At 33.3% G+C, this 17,488-nt stretch overlaps 1 pseudogene; it reads right to left on the reverse strand.

Annotated features, from left to right (window-relative positions):
- Nucleotides 1–1,023: 1,023 nt before the first annotated feature.
- On the reverse strand, nt 1,024–4,016 carry LOC149513582 (aminoaldehyde dehydrogenase 1, peroxisomal pseudogene; annotated as a pseudogene).
- Between the last annotated feature and the right edge of the window lie 13,472 nt (nt 4,017–17,488).

The following is a 17,488-nucleotide window of genomic DNA, read 5'->3' on the forward strand; positions in this document are numbered from 1 at the left end:
ATGAATATTCAGACAATTTTCAACATTAATCTAGGATTCTTTTTCAGAAACTCATTCCATTTACTGTTGAAGTCATCTTGAACTTGGCGAACTCTGCCCCAGTCTTTGAGGGATCTTCAGATGTCTTTGATCTCTCATTCATGTGAGCCATTTGACCTGGATCTTTTTTTTTTGGACCAAAATCACCATTTCAGGTTTTCAATTTGAATTTTTTTTTATTTTTTTATTTTTTCATCTTTCTTCTTTTTTATTTTTTTTTTCATCATCTTTTTTTCCTCATTTTTCATCTATTATTGATATCTTTCATACATCAAACTTTAGAATAATGTAGCATGATTCCATTGCTTCCTCATGAGCATACCTTCGCCCAACATATGATCATTCAAATTGAGTATTCACACTTGATCCAAATGGACTTTTCAAGGTTATAACGTAGGCCAAGGTGAAGGGTCATAAAAAAATGGATATAATAGGCTCAAAACATATATTAAAAATGATTCAAGACCGAAAGATCATTTGATGCAGCTTGGCATTTTGCCCCCACATCATTTCACTATTTTTTTCTTTCCTCACACAAAGGATTCTCATTACCTTGCCCCAAGTCATGTGTGGCATTTTTTATTTTATTTTCTTTTTTTTTTGAGACTTTTTGTGAATTTTTTTTTCAAAAATTGCCCCCCAGTGTAGAGGGTGATCCTTGGTTAGGGTTCTTAAAAAAAAAATCATAACAGGCTCAAAGGGGTAGCAATAAATGGTTTTTCAAATGGTAAAAGAAAGATGGCCATTTTTCATCTCAATTATGAATACCTTTCTTGAACATCATCTATTGAACAAAGCTCATGAACTTGTATAAAAGATTGCACACCTTCAAGACATATCTATTTCACCTTCAGTAACAGCTTACTTTTTGCTCAAATCATCTCCTCACATTGATGTGGATGAGTTCTCAAAATTAAATCCCAGAATCATTGTTATCATTGTCTAAATATTCATCATCTGAAATTTGAAAATGGGAATGTAAAGTCATGAAAGGTATCAGGGCATGGAATAATGGTCGAGTGAAAGAGAAAATGTAATGAAATGCATTAACCTGCCCTTATTAAGATGATAACAAGTGAAATCATATTGCAGAAAAGAAATCCTATCATTACTTTAAAAGAACTCTTAGAATGACAAGTGGCATTCAACCAGTTTTAACATCCTCTTTAAAATCATGCCCCTGGGCAACCAGGTGAAGGATTTTTATCTCGCCCCATTGATTCATCGTGACTCTTCATATTCTTGATCCTCAAACAAAATGATTGGGCTTTTTCTGCTAAGTTCTAAAGATACAAGCTTGACCATTTGAGTGGCTACTTCCATTATCATGCTCCCTGTTGTAGTGCTTCTAGTAAAGGCAATCTTGTCAACATTGAGATGAGATGCCAAAGAAATCATAACTTTCGGGCTCGATCCAGTTAAAATGTTCAAGACACCTGAAGGAAAACCAACCGTCCTACACATGTCAGCCAGCTCCAAACAGGTGATAGATACCAACTCGAAAGGTTTCAATATTGCAGCATAATCTATAGCCAAAGCAAGAGCTACTTTTCAGGCTGTCATCAATAGTGGATACTTCCATAGAGTAATCAATCCAATGACCCCAAGTGGTTCCTTAAGCATATAACTCTTAAATGTCTCAATAGGAAGAGAGATGGCAACCTTTTACTTCACATCTAAACTTTCGGCAAGGTACGTATAGTACTCAAAATATCCAACAACATCATCAATGTCTTAAGTTGCCTCATCAAGTGATTTCCCGTAATCAATTGCTCAAGCTTTGCTAATTCAAATTTTTTCTTTGTTGTTTTGGAAATGATGGCCCGTAAATACTTGGCATGAACAGCGTCAGAAGCTGAAGCCTAATCTTTGCTTTTGTTTCCTGAAAAAGCTCTCTGAGTAGTAGCCACCACAAGCTTCACATCTTCAACTGTAGCTGTTAGAATATGATCGATGTTCTGTTCAATTGAAATTCACTTCTTGAAAAACAAGCTCTCTCCACTCGCTGTCGATGAGTAACATTTGACTTAAAATTTGGACCACCATATTAAATCAGTTTGCCCCTAAAATCTTATTCAACTCCCTTTTTAACTTTTCCTGAGCTTTCTCTATTCTCTCAAGATGACTGAAATTTTTTTGTTCCATTAGTCTAGCTTGAGCTCTTGTATTGGTGAGTGGGGTTATTTGGTGGAGCTATCCTTGAACCTCTAGCACCACAATTATGATTAAAAATGCTATGTTATGCTTTATGTATGATGCTTTGATGCACGAATGAAATGAACATTTTTTTGAATGAAGTCTAATATGAAATGGATGCAAATGATTGTGTTAAAACATGATCATGAAAGTAATACAGATGCATAAAATCAGACAAACAATACAATTAGTTTCATAGATGAAATGAAAATGATGCTGATACGTAATGTTACATATGATAATGAAAATGATGCACAAAGTCAGACAATCAAGATGATTAGATAAGCACCCTTTTTGTGTCTTAATTTCAGGGTATATCTATCATTGGGTAGAAAGGGCTCTATCCTAGGTTTAGGCACTCTTAAGGTTCACTATATGTGGTTTAAGGTCAAAGTCTAAAGGTTCCCAAATTGCTCCTTACATCCTTGTCCATCACAGACTAGTAAGACACCCTAATCCTCACCCATTACAGGCTACAAGCAGAAAAGGTTCAATTTGAGTGGGAGTATTTCGTTAGCCACTGCGGAGGCATTAGACCTCACGAAAGCAATAGGTACTTTACTCCCTCCTAGAGGGATGGAGCTCGGGTATAGAGCTCATGTTATGCACATGCATATGAATGACATAATTAACAAGGTAACTAAAACATGAATGAATAACAACACATATATACAACAAGGTTCAATTTCATTTGGCTTTTGGATAACACAAATTATTTGCTGGCCTGACTCTCAAGATCCCCAGTGGAGTCGCCAAGCTGTCATAACGTCTAGATCCGGGGATCTATCGCTAGACATTGACTTTAGGGAATCGCCACCAATCTTTTTTATCTAGGTGCGATTGGCCACCTAAGGAATCTGTCCTTTCAGGGAACACCTAAGCTTAAGGGTCCCTAAAAAAATAGGTTCAGGTCTGCTAACCAGAACAGGGTTCGGGAGTTCGGTTACGTGTGAGGAAGGTTATAGCACCCTCACAACGCCCATCAAAAGATGGTACCAGCTTAAATTTGTGTTATCCAAAAGCTTTAAAATTTTACCAAGTAGTTAATTATTGAAAATTATTCTCAATTGACTCTAATACTTTTAGCAAAAAATTGAGAAAATTCCCTCACCTCAGGAGTATACAAGAAAAACTACTGTTTCACTTACAGAGGCTCCGTCGTCGGATTAGTTAAAGAAGAATCAAAATCAAAATCAAAATAGGAAGGAAGGAAAGAATGATTGCTCTTGCGTAGGGAAAATTGATACTTTCAACTTTTCCCCGAAAATATTTTTTTTTGAAAATTTGATTTTCAAGAAAAATTGATACTTTCAACTTTTTCCCAAAAATATTTTTTTTGGAAATTTATTTTTAAGAAAAATTGATACTTTCAACTTTTCCTCAAAAATATTTTTTTTGAAAATTTATTTTTAAGAAAAATTGATACTTTCAACTTTTCCTCAAAAATATTTTTTTGAAACATTGATTTCCAAGGAAAATTGATACTTTCAACTTTTCCTTAAAAATCGATTTTTGAAAATTTATTTCTAAGAAAAATTGATACTTTCAACTTTTCCCTAAAAATATTTTTTGGAAATTTTGATTCTCAAGGAAAATTGATACTTTCAACTTTTCCTCAAAAATCTTTTTTTTTTGAAATTTTATTTTTTTGCAAAAAATAAAAAAAATAAAAATAATACTCCTCAAAATAACTAACACACAGAAAAAAGTAAATAAATAAAATACCAAAAAAAGATTATCTTACCTTGAGGAATTCGACGTAGCTCCACTAGATTATCCATAGCCTTCACCAATTTGACACGATCTCCCCTATTTTCCACGAAGGAAATGATGGCTTGAAGTGTTGCTGAACATAACCATATACTCCCATTTGGTTGCCATACATTTGTTGCGGATACATAGAAGCCATTTGCTGTGAAAGTATGTCCATATACTGTGCTCCCAGAACTGATTGAGGATGAAAACTAGCAAACCGGTTTCCCTGAACAGCCTTGTTATTAATTGCTGACAAATGACTGGTTGTGATTGGCTGAATGTACATACCCACCATCTGATCACTTCTTATATGTTGAGGTCCTTGAGGTTGGCCATGTGTTACACTAACTTGAGTAACTATTGATTGAGGATATTGAACACCTGCAACTGGGCTAAAGTCTGGCGCCTGTACTTCCCAGAGTGGTGGTGGTAGCAAGCCACTTCTCTGAGCACCATAGACAGGTGAAGAAGGCTGTTGTTGTAGAACCAATTGACTATTCCAGGCAGGACCTGTGCCTTGAGCATATGACTGCTCAAATCTAGGCAATCCCGTGTTTGGTGCAGCTCCAGTCGCATGAAAATTCTGCTGCTACTGAGTAGGCTGTCGTTTCTGGTCTGTAAAATTCCCATCAATAACCTTCATTCCCACAAATATACACCAATCGGTTCTTTCAGAAATCAACGAAGCTCCAACACTGTCGCCTCTACATGTCGCTACAGTCGCCCACCGTTGATGCTGAAAATTCACCATGAACCTCTCTTCGACCTACTCATCTCCTATTTATGGTCGGTTTCTCACCAACCATCCTCCAACAGCGTAGATCCAGAAAGGAATCTGTGAACTTTCTTCACTGTTTTGGTTCCTTTACACTGTACGATCATTCTAGGTTCTGAGTACGTCAGTGGCCCCTTATTGCTCTTCATTTTTATTATTTTTGATCTCCAAAAGTTCAACATTCGCTATGGTTTGTCACCAGCGCTGACAGTGTATGACCAAAGGGCACTGTGGAAACTTGACCTTGAGAACTATTGTCAGAATGGAAAGCCATCTGCTGGAGTTATCTGAAGAATGCGATGCTGTCCCAGAAAATAGCTTCTGCCGAGGCTTCTATCAAGTGCACCATCTGCTCTCTTTTCTCACCGGCTTGGTTGCCAGGGCTGGGAGAAAATTAGAAATATTGGGCAGACCCCAAAGTCTTCATTATTTTCGAGATGATGTACCCGAACTTGGTGCCAAGGCTGGCCATTGACAGGCGATCCAACCTTGCTGTACAGCCTTACTTTCTTAACATCCTGCACTCAGGACCATAGGGGTTAGCCGCTAATGTTTGACCAGCAAGCATTCGTGATCTCTTTCTTTGGGTAACTTTGTTTTGGCTCGAGAGGCTGCCTCCAGCACCTCGATCTAACGGGATGCCCTCATGATTTTAATTTTGCGATAGACCATGATCCTGGACGGGATCATCATTCATTGTGGGTGTAATACCCGAAACATACCACTCACTGCTTCTATAATATTTTATGGACTGCAGGAAGTGAAAATGGTGGAAAAAAGAGTCATGTATGACACCCCGAATACCCTCACGATCCTCTTTCCACATACCACTGTCATAAAAACCAATCCCTAACTTGATTATGCCTTCGCCTCTGAACACACAAAGCATGGGAAAGAACTTGTCTTTTTATCACCAGCTTGAAGCCGCTGAACCCAAGACTAACATCTCCAGAATTCTTTTTCCCTCTTAAGATCCTGCTTCAATGATTTTGCCTTTACATGGTCATGCACGGGCTGTCTAGCTAGCTTCTTCCTCGCCTATTCGATTCTCCTTCTCTATTTTTTCTTTCCACCAGTATTTTTTTTCCTTATGTTTTCTGTGTTGCGCAACTGATACAGCCTTAGCCTGCTGAGAGCTGTGGGCATCGCGCCGTTGCTGAGTGCTAGCTATTGACTGCTTAGGTTCTATTGCCGAATCTGGAATTGTGGTTTGGTGAAAAGTAGTTTTGGATACTGTTGGAAATGGTTATGAATGGAGATAGTGGCTCTGGTAGCAATGGTGGGAGTTTGGCTTGAGTAGAAATGGTTGTGTAATATGAGGTCTGGTTTTCAATTTAGCAATGGCATCCCACGGGACTAAGGCTAGTGATGGCAATGATGGAGAAGGGTGACGTTGGGTTCAGTTGCTGCTAGAGTCCAAGGGAATAGATGAATATCAGAGTCTTTTTATGACTCTTTCCTTTTTTTTTTGTTCTTTCTTTTCCTTCTCCTATTCGGATTCCTCTCCCTCTCCTAATCAAATTCTTCTTCTATCTTTTCTCCCTTTTTTTTTCTTCCCGTCTCCTATTCAGATTCTTCTTCTCTCCTATCCCCCTTTCTCCTCCATCTTTTTTTCGTTTTATAAAACCATGCTGTTTTTTTTTTTTATAGAATTTCAGTTCTATTCCACTTAGTCCTCCAATGCTAAAGATTAGCCACCAATCATGCTTTCTGATCATCATCCAACTTAATCTCAATTTTTCTTTTTTTTTTTTAAACAATAATCAGATAATAAAAAAAATGATAAATATGAAATAAAAAATCTAAAATAAAAATGAATAAAAATCTCTGCAACTGAGCTTGGATTAGTCTCAATTGATAAAAAATCTCGGACAAAATGGGGTGTCTACAGGAGCAATGGAAAGACAATATAAAAAAGATAAAAGTTAAAGTCCACAAGATCTCTAATGAGTATGATATAGTAGTAAATGATTTAGCCAAATTTCAATAACAATTTAAGAAGTAGAAAACTGAGAGTCAAGCTCCATGGGTTGTTAGTAAGTGTGACAATGCCCTTAAAGAGTTGATGGAACTATGTCAAGAGCATATAAGATTACGTATCTAGGTGAAGACCAAAGAAATAAATATAACTTATTTGACTTATGAGAATGAAAAGTTAAAGAGAAAATATTCCTAGATTGAGAATGATTGTGTTGAAGCCTAAAAAGAGAATGAGATGCTTGGAGGGTATATTTAGACATTGAAGCAGAAGTTGAATGAACAAGGGGATCATATCATGGCACTAATAAAAGAGCATAAAGAGTTATCTTACTAAGCATGGTTTAGCAAAAGAGAAAGTTTAAAAGGCAAAGGTATATAAAGCATCTTGCAACCTGGATAAGTAAAGCAGTGATCAAGGCAAGAGAAATGGTTGAAGAGGTTGAGGCATTAAAAATAGTGGTTACACCAACTAGAACATAGACAGCATCTGTTGAACTTCATTGATAAGGCTAAAGATTAGTATGAGCAGATTAAACTTTTTTACAAGTGGAAAATAATAGACTAAATATAAAATAGACTTTTATAGAATAAATGAAAGTTAACTTTTGTTGAAAATTTTTAAAAAGGCAAATATTTTCTTTATTGTTTTTTCATGCATTACATTCAATCATTCATAATTAAATTTTTAATTATGTTAGTCCATAATAAGATCACTAATTTAAGTTTACGGTACATAAGGTTCAAGGATAGCTTAACATTAGTACAACATCCGAGCTCAAGTTAGAAGAATAGAACAAGACAATGCAAGTCATTTTGAAAAGTTGAAAAAAGCTCAAGAGAAAATCAAGGGAGAACTAAGCAAAATCTTTAAAGTTTTAAGTAAGCTAAATAAAGGAAAAGCGATAGAAAAAGACATTTCACATAAAGTTACTAATCCTTTGTATCGTCTGGGTTATGACCTGTATCAGGCCTAATTTAGTCAAAGTTTCCCACCAAAATAGCCTATAGGTTATACAAGCTATACTTATTCAGGAATGCCATCTGCACCTAACCAAAGAAATGTCTAAAGTCACATCAACCATGCTTTCACTGAAAAAGGCAGTTAAACTAGTCCATGTTCCCAATTTGGACAAACCTAAAGAGAAACTAAAATCGAAGGTGGCTGAGTCATTGGAAGACTCTAAAGTTGATTACATGATGAACATACTTGAAGAGAGATTGTGAATTATGGAAAGCATTGATTTTTATGATTCCATGGATACCGTTGGGTTTTGTCTAATTTCAAATGTGGTTATACCTCAAAAGTGTAAGATACCGAAGTTTGAAAAATATGATGGTACGAAATATCCTATCACGCATGTTACAATATATTATTGTAAGATGGCAGCCTACACTAGTAATGAAAAATTACTTATACATGAGTTTTAAAATAGTTTAATTGGTTGGCTACAAGGTAGTATGTCTAGTTGGATAAAACTCACATCCGATCATGAAAGGATTGACTCGATTTTTCATCAACCACTATATCATAGATATGTCTCTTGATCGTCTTTATTTGTAAAGTATAAAAAAGAAAGCGATTGAGACATTTAAGGAATTTACCTAAAAATGACAGGATATAGCTACTTAAATCCAACCATCCTTAACTGAAAAAAAGATAATAGTTCTATTTGTGCGTACTTTAAAGTCATCTTATTATGAAAAGATGATAAGGAATATGATTATAAATTTTACTGATATGGTGGTCTCATGTAAGATCATTGAAAATGCCATTAAGAATGGCAAACTTGAAATATGAGAGTCCTCAACGACCAAGAAAATGCTTAAGAAAAAGAAATGTGAAACTCAAGCTGTGAGTTTCGAAGGGCAACAATTCAAGAATTATACTCCTTACTGACAACCTATTTACCCCACATATTACCCCATTATAAATAATGTCTTAGCTTTCCCATACTAACCAGTACCATAACCATCATATCCACCAATCTATCAACTATCATTCAAACCACCTACCGACGTATACAATCCTAATACCCCTCTTATTGCAAGGCCTTTTATAAGCCCACCAACCCAATAAGTGGTCTAAGAGAACCACAAAATAATCGAGAGAAACCTTAATTTGATCCATTCACATGACTTGTATGAATTGTACTAAGAACTCTACAACAATCATTTGATTGCTCCTCTCCGTATAAAACCATTTAAACCTTTGTATTTCAAGTGGTACAATCCCGTTGCTTATTATGATTACCATTATAGAATCATGGGCTATTCCACTAAAAATTACACTATTTTGAAATACAAGGTGCAAAATCTAATCAAAGATAGGTTGATCAACTTTGATACTAATAAAAAAATAATGCCCAATGTTAGTGGTAATTCATTGCCTAATCATGTAGTAAATGCTTTGAAAGAGAACAGGGGACATATAAAGAAAAAAGTAAAGAAAATCAAGATTTCATTCATTCAGTTGTATAGTGCTCTATATGAGTCTGAAATGATACAACCAGTGGACCCACACACTTTTCGTGATATATGTATCCTAAACCAAAGGTATAAATATCATAATGGGGCTCTCAATCATTCTATTAAGACTTACAAGTAATTTTAGGAAGAGGTATAGAAGTTGATAGATTCTTATCAGATTAAGCTATATGAGGAAAATGAGCCTTTGAAAAGTACTAAAATGTTTATAACTGATAAGTCAAAATGGATGTCGAAGCCAATAACCATTTATTGTGTTGAGAAGCCCAAATCAATCATAGACAAGTTTATCCTTAAGCCAATGACTTTCAAAGTCCCGAACCTGTTCCTATATAAAGATGAAAAGGTTGTGCCATTGAGGTATGGCTATGAAGTGACAGTCCAAAGTTAAGAGAAGATCATGTGCAAGCTAAATATCACCAAAATAATTGGCGTAGGTGGCATAACCAGAATTGAAAGTTGCTATACTCTATAGATGTTAGAAAAGGTAAGAAAAAAAATCTACAATGATGAAAAAAATAGGTTGAGCCAAAGTTAACTCCAAAAAAAGATAGTCCAAAGCCAATGTCTGAAAAAGAAACCTATGAATTTTTAAAGCTGGTAAAGCAAAATGAGTATTTTATGGTTGAATACTTAAACAATATGCCAACTAGGATTTTTTTGTTATCATTGCTATTAAACTCAAACTACACTGTAATACCTTATTAAAGGTGTTAAATCAAGCTTATGTGACACATAATGTATCTGTTGAATATGTGAACCATTTGACAAGAAATTTGGTGGTGTCATATTACATAGCCTTCAATGATTATGAGATCCCACTTGAAGGAAAATGAAGTACAAAGGCCTTAAATATTATTATCAAATATAAGAGTCACATTATAGCCAATGTGCTTGTTAATAATGGCTTTGTGATTAATGTTATGCCTATGTCCATTTTAGCGTAGCTACCCATTGATATGCCCTATATAAAAAGTAGTTATATGGTCATCCGAGCCTTTGATAAGACTAGGCATGAAGTATTATTGAGAGGCATCAAAATGCCTTTAAAAATTGAGCTTTTCACCTTTAATGTAAAGTTTCAGGATATGAACATCTTTCAATCTTATAACTATTTGCTGGGTAAGCCATGGATTCATATGACAGGTGATGTTCCGTCCTCCTTACACTAGAAAGTTAAGTTAAATGTAAAGGGTCAACTTGTGATCATGGTTGAGAGGAGTACATATTAATGACTCAGCCTATGGATGATCCCTGTATAGAAGCTGTAAAAGAATCATTTGAATGTTCTTATCGATCCTTTAAGCTTGTTAATACTATAGGTGAGGGGTCTAAATCATACTAGCCAGATTTCACTAGGATTGTGATCATTTAGATTGTCAATAAAGGTTGATATCTTAGAGTTAGGCTAGATAAAAATTTGTAAGAAATAAGGGAGCTTCTAATGATAACAAACAATAGTGAAAGATTGGACTTAGGGTATAAAGTTAAAAAATGAGAGATAAAAAGAATGCAAGATAACTAAAAAGGAAGAAAGATAACAAGAAATATGTCAATGGTCATTCCACATTTGTATGAAATATTTAGGCCATAAGGATATATGTATCTAGGATCAAAAGGAATTGTTGACGATGAACTGAGCATAAAAGAAGTTTTGGCTGAGATGTCTATCTAAATGATAGTGAAAAAGTTTAAGAGGAAGATGTGTTAGTCCGTCAATATTTAACAGGCCTTAAATTGAAAAATTAGAGTGTCATCAAGATGCCTGCTATCCTTGATACCTTTCTAATGTAATTATAATTTCTATTTGCTTATACCCAAAAGCATTTGGATGGTATTTCATGTATAGGCCTCTTTTATCTTAATAAAAGAATAGGAATATGCATTTTCATTCATTTCTTTTATTATTTCCATTCATTTTAGTCAAAGCATTTGCCAATACTTCTCATTTCACTTAATTTTTGGTCTCCAAATAAATGTAGAGATAATCATGATAATAATCAAAAATTTAATTTTGAAAATTTAATTAATGCTTATGAACTTGACACTGAAGATGACTTTAAAAAATACACTTTGCCTCTAGATCAAATGAGATTGTTTGAACAAGAGAATAAATCTATTGAATCTCATTAAAAAATCACTAAGATGACAAATTTAAGGGATGAAGAGAATTAGAATGAGGTTAAAGTTGGCACATCGCTTACATCGACTGATAGACAAAGGTTAAATGATCTACTCTAAGAGTTTATAGATATGTTTGCTTAGTCTTTTCAAGATATACATGGCCTTAACACTGAAATAATAGAGCATAAGTGACCCCTAAAGCCCAAGTGTAGGCCTATTTAACAAAATTGAAAAGAATGAAGCCTGAAATGCTATTGAAGATTAAAGACAAAGTTAAAAAGTAGTTCGATGCAGGCTTTTTGCAAGTGATTAAATATCTTGAATAGGTAGTTAATATAGTATATATTCTTAAAAAAGACAAAAAGGTATGAATGTAAGTGGATTACAGCGATTTAAATAAAACTAGTTTAAAGGATAATTTTTCTTTACCTAATATTGACATAATGGTAGATAATACGGATCAACATTTGGTTTTCTCTTTTATGTATGGATTCTCAAGTTATAATCAAATAAAGATGGCCTAGGATGACATAGTGAAAACCACATTCGTAACTATTTAGGGTACTTTTTGTTATAAGATTATGCCCTTTGGAGTGAAAAATATCGGAGTAACTTATCAAAAAGCTATGGTAACACTTTTCCACAACATCATGCATAAAGAAATTGAGGCTTATGTGAATGATATGATCACAAAATCTCGTGAAAGGGAAGACCATGTAGCTAACCTCAAAAAGTTGTTTGAAAGGTTAAGGAAGTTTTAACTTAAACTAAATCCATCCAAATGCACATTTGAAGCTAAGTCAAAAAAATTACTGGGCTTATTGGTTAATGAAAGTGGATTAAAGTTGATCCAGCCAAGATACGTGCCATCTATAATTTATCTCTTCAGCACATCGAATGAAGTTCAAGGTTTTCTAGGCCGATTGAATTACATCTGTCGATTCATTTCCTAACTTATCTCCAAATGTGATTTCATCTTTAAACTTTTTCGAAAGAATAATCTTGGTGAGTAGAATAGATAATGTCAAGAGGCTTTTGATAAAGTTAAGTAGTACTTGTTAAATCCTCTAATGTTGTACCCCTTATTCTAAGGATATCATTAATTCTATATTTAACTATAAATGTGAAATCAATAGGACATGTGCTAAAGCAGCAAGATGAGTCTAGTAAGAAGAAAAAAGCTATTTACTACTTAAGCAATAAGTTTAATATGAGTCCAAGTTTTCATCATTAGAGAAAATGTATTATGCTTTAGCTTGGATAACTAAAAGACTCAAGCAGTACATACTCTACCGTACCACTTGGCTTATAGTTAAATTGAAACCAATCAAGTACATCTTCGAGAAGTTGTCATTGTCTAAAAGGATTGCAAGATGGCAAGTAATGTTCTTGGAGTATGATATTATATATGCAAACCAAAAAGTAATAAAAAAAGTACCATAACAGAATTTCTTACAGATCGTGCTACTAAAAGCTATGAGCCAATGAAACTTGATTTTTTGGACGAAAAATAAATGGCCATTTTTGAGTCAAAGAAAGAAGATAATAATGAGAAAATTTGGAAAATGTACTTTGATAAGGCTATTAATGCCTTGAGGCATAGAATTAGGGCAATTTTGATATCTCCTGAAGAATATTATTATCTTGTTACGGTAAAGTTAAACTTTAATTATACCAATAATGTGATAGAATACAAGGCATGTGTCATGGGTTTACAAGTTGCTTTAGATAAAAAGATTAAATTATTAAATGTGTTCAGAGATTCAACTTTGGTTATTTATTAATTGAAGGGAGAATGAGAGACAAGAGATTCTAAGCTTATCTTATATCTTATCTCAAAGTTATGCAAATAGTTTTAAGAAGTCCAATTCAAACATTTGCCCAATGAAAAAAATCATATTACAGATACCCAGACTACTGTAACGACGATGATTCAAGTTGATAATAATACAGAGATATAGCCCATTAAGTCAGATGTCAAAGATATGTCAATACATTGCACCAATGTGGAAAAAAAACAAGATGGAAGCCTTGGTATTATGACATTCTATAATACTTAAAGAATCAACAATACCCAGATCAGGCAAAAATGAATGATAAAGGAGTCTTGAGGAGATTGGTTATGGATTTTTTTCCTAGATGGTCAAGTTCTTTACAAAAGAAATAAAAATCATGTGTTATTGTGCTGTGTAAATACAGTTGAAGCAAAAAAAATTATTGAGGATGTGCATGACGGGGTATATGAGGCATATGCTAATGGACACACGATGGCAAAATAGATTATAAAAGCTAGATACTACTAGTTAACAATAGAGAATGATTACATCGATTATGCTTGAAAGTGCAACAGGTGTCAGATTTATGCTAACAAAATCCATGCTCCGCCTATTGCTTTACATGTTTTGGCACCACCTTGGCCATTCTCTATGTGAGGCATGGATGTTATTAGTCCCATTACTCCAAAAGTATCAAATGAAAATAGATTTTTTTTCATGGTGATTGATTACTTCACTAAATAGGTTGAAGTAGCCTTATATATAAATGTTACACGATCAGTGATTTGTAAGTTTATGAAGAGAGAAATAATCTGTAAATATGGACTCCTGGAGAAGATTATCTCAGATAATGCTAAGAACTTAAATAGTAAGATAATGAAAGAGATATATGTTCAATTCAAAATTAAACACTATAACTCAACATTGGACCGCCCAAAGATGAGTGAGGTAGTAGAAGTTACGAATAAGAACATCAAAAGAATTTTAGAGAAGATGATTAAGACATATAACGATTGATAAGAGAAATTACGTTTTGCTTTATATGCCTATTGGATGTCAATATGCACCTCTATTGGGGCAACCTTATTTTTTTTAGTTTATGGGATGAAAGCTGTATTGCCAATATAAGTAAAAATCCCATCTTTGAAATCTTAAGAGAAATGGGATTGAAGAAACTGAATAAATTCAAAAGTGTTATGAACACCTAAACTTCATTGAAGAGAGGAGGTTGGTAGCATTGTGCCATGGTTAATTATATTATAGAAGAATAATGAAAGTTCATGACAAGAAATCTGACCTCGTCAATTTCAAGAAGGAGAGTTGATGTTAAAAAGAATTTTTTTCAAATCAGCATGATAATAAAGGTAAGTAAACCTTAAATTGGGAAGGGCCATATATGGTAAAAATGGATTTGTTAGGTGGAGCATTAATCTTAATAAAAATATATGGAGACGATCTTTCTAATATCATAAATTCTGCTATTGTGAAAAAATACTTTGCATAAAAAAAAGAGTTCAAATCGAAAACTTGGAAGGGCTATTTGAATTAAAATGGGGTTGATCTAAGTTAAAAACCTATAAAGACAACTTGGATAATGAGAGTACAACATTATTTAAAGGGTGCACCAACATGAAAGCTGGTATATTTTAAAGAGCTCTAAAATGCTAAGGGCATGGTATGGTTGAGTCTTTGGAAAGAATTCGAGATATCTTATCATGATTATCTAATTGTTTATCTTGGGGGTAGTGTTATCTCACATAGCCATCATTGTTTACTTTTACCATGTCCAATTGATAGAATTGTCCTAAATAGCCATCATTTGTAATCTGGCTTCTTTTTCAAATAAAAATATTAATTATCTATATCTCACTTTCAATCTTTGACCTTTTTTTTATTTAAATGCTTTGCAATGAATAGAAAAAATGTATGATTTGCATCTTATATTTCTTAAAATTGGGATAATGATTAATAATTGAATAATATCATGAAAGACTGTACATTACTATGAAAGGTTGAACGATAAAAAAGTAAAAGATGAAACCTTCAAAGCTTGGTAAAGACGTTGATTCCAGAAAAAAAAATTCCCCTAAAAAGGAAGACGAGCACCTATTTTGAACAATAAAGAATGGAGTTGGTTTTGTTCCCATTACTGGAAACTTGAAGTGTTTGGAATTCAAAAGAAAAAATCTTGATAATTTATGCACCATAATTGAAAATTCATTAATTATCATTTGCACTGCATACAGTACATATAGGGATATTCATTCCATTTATCTAGAGCATGGATGTTGTAAGATCCAAGATAGAGAATGCGAATGCAAAGATTTCAAATCCTTAATAAAGAAGAAACTTTTTGAGGTAAGATTTTTTAATCTTCGAAGAAAAAGCTTTTTAAAATCTTTGAACCTCTGGTTAGAGGAACCCATTTTCTGAGCCTCTAATTAGAGGATTTTAATTTAAAATTGTTTAACCTTTGTATAAAGGAGCCCATTTCTTAATTAAAGTCATTTAGCTTTTGTATAAAGGAACCTATTCCTTAATTTAAAATTGTCTAACCTCTGTATAGAGAAACCCATTTTTAATTTTTTTTGCTTCTGTATAAAAGAGTCCATTTTGTTAAATCTTTATTTAGAGGAGTTATTTGGAGTTTTTAAGTTTTATGCCTTTGCTTAGAGAAGTTTTTAAAATTTTTAAAAATTTAATGCCTCTGTTTGGAGGATTTTTTTAAAAATTGCTTGAGTTGAACCGAATGCTATAGTTGTTTATGTCTTTGTATCATTCTTGTTTCATAAAATTGTGCAAAGAGAGGAAACTGTATATACCTCTGAGGCTTGTAATTGTTTCATCCGAGACTTGTAATTGGATTTTTAGGTTTCAATTTTAGCAGAACCATTGGGCCTTTATATTAGGTTTCAAATAATTTTATTATGCCTTAGTATAAGCTCATCAGAGGGCTTATTTGGATTTTTGTTTGGCTCGATAATAGCTTTAGTAAAAGTTTTTTTATGCTACTTTAATTAAAAAATAACAAAAAAGAAATGAAAGAAAATCAAACAAAATTTTTTTTGATCTTGTACAGGAATCATGAATATGGCAAAGAGAAATAATGGCTGATTACTTGATTAAATGATTTATGGGATTTTTATTCATAATTTGCACGAAATAGGAAAGCCATAAGAAATCAAATCACATAATATCAAGGTTAGGGATTCAGTTGAATTGATTTTTGACCAAATTAAAGGGGTGAGCCTTGTATAAATCATGTTTCAACACAAAGAGAAAAAGGAAAAATATACAAAAAAGAGAAATAATTTTGTCTAGCTATCGAAGGTTTTTGGTTTCGTTCTCGTTTTGAGATTTTTTTAGGGGTTTGATTTACTTTTTCTGGAAAGTGGTTTCTGTTTAGATTTGGATGTTCAATTGGGTTTTTTGGGGGATATTGAGTTATTTTTTGGGGACTGGATTCTAGTTTTTGAAGTTTTTTTGGAAAACTATTTGAGTTTTTTGGTGACATTTAAAGATTTTGACAACCGGAATATAAGATTTCTACCTTTTTTCTAGAAAAGGATGCCATATTCTAGGTTTGTTGACTTTTACCAGTTGAAGCTATAAAGGGAGAATAGAGAAAATCTAAGTTAGAGAGAGAATAAAAATATGAAATCTGAAAGAAGAAAAAGAAAATTTGGCCTTTAAAGTAGACTAAAACACACTGCATCATTAACAGGGACTTATATGTTTTTGTTACCCAACCTAATGCCCACATTTACAACTCGGTTCCAGCCATTCCTCTTTCAGCCAAGTCGATCAGCATGAGCTGAGCTGATCCAACCTTGGTTTGTGCTTGAAACCGAGCCTCTTCATTTCGAACCAAGTTCTAGTATTATTATTATTATTATTATTATTATTATTATTATTATTATTATTATTTCTGTTAAATTCTTTAGTTATCTGTGTATTCATTTATTTTATTTATTAGTTTAATATGATCTTTATTTATGAATATATATAAATATTTTGTTTAAAAAAAAACAAAAGAGCTTTACCAATAGATTAGAGGGCTAATATTTTATTTTCAAAATAAGATTTTATCAACATATTGAAAAATCTTACAACCAAATACAATGCTCATGTTTATACTTGACTTGTAATGCTATAAGAATTGAAAGGGGCTTCACAGTGGGGGAATGAGGGAAACACCAGAAAAAAATCACATATGGGGCGAATTCAAGAGGAAAAAATTCACTTGCATGAACTTGAATTTCCTTTTGAAAAATTGGCTCTTTTGATCTTTGTTGTTGATATGTTCAATAGCATTTTTTTTTATTTTACAATTTTTTAAAAATTCATCTTTTATAATAAT

This window comes from Durio zibethinus, chromosome 18 (genome assembly GCF_047325235.1).
Source record: "Durio zibethinus cultivar Kanyao isolate XHJ-2024 chromosome 18, ASM4732523v1, whole genome shotgun sequence".
Classification (NCBI taxonomy): Eukaryota; Viridiplantae; Streptophyta; class Magnoliopsida; order Malvales; family Malvaceae; genus Durio; species Durio zibethinus.